A 2,317-nucleotide genomic window follows, 5' to 3' on the forward strand; every position below is an offset into this window, starting at 1 on the left:
TTTCTACACCCCTCGAGAAGGAAGGCCGAATAGGGGGCCAAACTCTCAGAAGTTTAAACTATTACTAAAAGTATGCGGCATCCGGTATGTATGGCTAACCCCTGCTCCAGCCAGCCTCCACTGACCGATTAATCAATCCACGGCGGCTATCGAGTCCAGGATCAACACGAAGCAACCTTCATCTGAGATCCACCACGAAATCGAGATCAAAACTTCTTTCTACTTGGCCGGCAATTCAACATCATACGGAAATCTGGAAAATCGAGTCTTACTATTGACTGTTTGACCGGTGAAAAACTGATATGCTCGCGAGCACTTATCTATTCCTATTGATTTTGTTAACCGGATAAAGAAGCTGTGATCGAACAGTCGATGTTCGATCTTCCTCTTACGGCACAAGTCGCTCTTCGATCTTCCAGCCCAGCATCTTCTCTGTCTCGCCGGGTTTTTTGAAAGAATGCCGAAAGAATAGGGCACTCGACGCTGCCTAGAGTGGAGAGGAACCTTCACGGGTCACTTTGACTTACAGAAAAAAAAAGGATGATTTACCCGAGTTCCCGACTTAGGTAGCTTGATTTCCTTTCCTTTCTTTCGCTTATTCGTGATATCCCCCGAGGATCTCACTCAACGCTCGATACATCACATTTGCATTTGGGAGCCAGAAGAACGGAAATCCAGAGCGTAGCTGTAGGAACAGCCCTATCGCGTAGCTATGGCTTCCCCCCGGGAATCCATAGCTACGCGATGGCATTCAAGGCTTGCAGGCTGGCATGCATTCAAGGCTGCTTTACCCGCATTCTTTTCTTTTAGGCAAGGTTCTTCAGAGAGCGAAGCGCAGCGAAGTGAGGGATCCATCGATATGGAGCCCTCACAGAGCGTAGCGGTTCAATAAGGGTAGGGATGGCATGCAAGGTAGGGTAGCAAGCAAGGCATCCGAGGATTGATGCAAGCTTTCCTCACCAATACCCAATGGTTTGTTTGCAGGCAGGCTGGTCATTTCATTTAATGCGAGGACTTCTTCCAGCAGGAAAGAAAGCAAGCAGTTGAATGGCCTAGGACTTCCTCATACTGTTTATTAGTGGTCTTATTTGGCTTCAAGGTCAAGGTAAATAGAAGCACACAAAGAGCGAAGCGAGGGATTCCCTAGTCGGGAAGCCCGAGTGTAGCGATGCCATGCATGCCAGCATTAATAATGGTAGGCGGTAGGACAGCAAGCAATAATGGTTTGATGCAACCAAGCCAGCTATAACTTGTATGCTAAGGGTAGGGGCCAGCAAGAATGAATGGTAGGCCTGCAACCAATGGTTTTATCCAGGGCATGCAAGTAATTTCCCCAAGGACTCTTTAAACCTCCTAAACGGGAGGGGAATTGGGAAGAGGTTCACAAACATGCATTTTACCCCACGATCCATTAGCAGAAATACCCTTTCCAAGGATTTAACCAACCCTCACCAATGTTGTTTTATCCCAGCATGCCGATAAGCCAATTATTCTTTTAACCCCCAAGCCAAGGTTTAACTGGTGGGGACGGATGGAATAGTCTACTTCAATAAGAGGGATTACTCCCAGAGCTCTAGGAGGGCTTGCTTCACTGATCCCTACACACCCCTTTTAACAGGATTCACTCCCCTTCGCACACCTATACCGCAAAGAAGGATTTACATCAGTAGAGGTATAGCTTTGCACTGGTATTAAGAATTCAATGTGCAGAATAGGTGGGAGACTATAAAGCAGTAGCGCCAGCTACTGTGGAGTCACAATATGAGTGAAATACCATCCCACCCTTTTGCGTAATAGGAACTGCCATGAATGTGGAAGACTGCGGAAAATAGACAAATTAGATCACAAATGCCTTCTAGAACTAGAAATTTCTTATTCCAACGAGTAGATTCAAGTTTATTCGTTCAGATATACGAGAACAACAAACGAAACACTTTCAGCGAAGAAATTGTAACTAAAGGTAGAACATTTTGTACATCTGATGATAGCTCTTCCTCTTCCGAATTGGGGAGCATGACTCAATCATTAGAGGACAATATTTCCGACTTGAAGGAGATATCTTCTTCTTTAAAGAGGGAAGGGCAACTGCGGGAAGAGCACATTACGGAAACAACCCGTATATGCAGCTACCTCACGAACCGAGGTCTACCGGATCTCAAGTGGGTCGTCGAAGACGCAGCCCAAGCAAGAAGCCAGCAGAATGGAGGGGTTGACCCAAACGGTCAACAAGTGCAATCTGTGTTAGAAATTCTTCATCGTACACAGAACGCCGTCAATCTCCTCACAGGCGACGAACAAACCTTTCCCTTTCTTGACA

The sequence above is a fragment of the Dipteris shenzhenensis genome, unplaced genomic scaffold, assembly GCF_047967505.1.
Source record: "Dipteris shenzhenensis isolate YYH24624 ecotype China unplaced genomic scaffold, Dip_SZ_1.0 scaf0099, whole genome shotgun sequence".
NCBI classification, from domain to species: Eukaryota; Viridiplantae; Streptophyta; class Polypodiopsida; order Gleicheniales; family Dipteridaceae; genus Dipteris; species Dipteris shenzhenensis.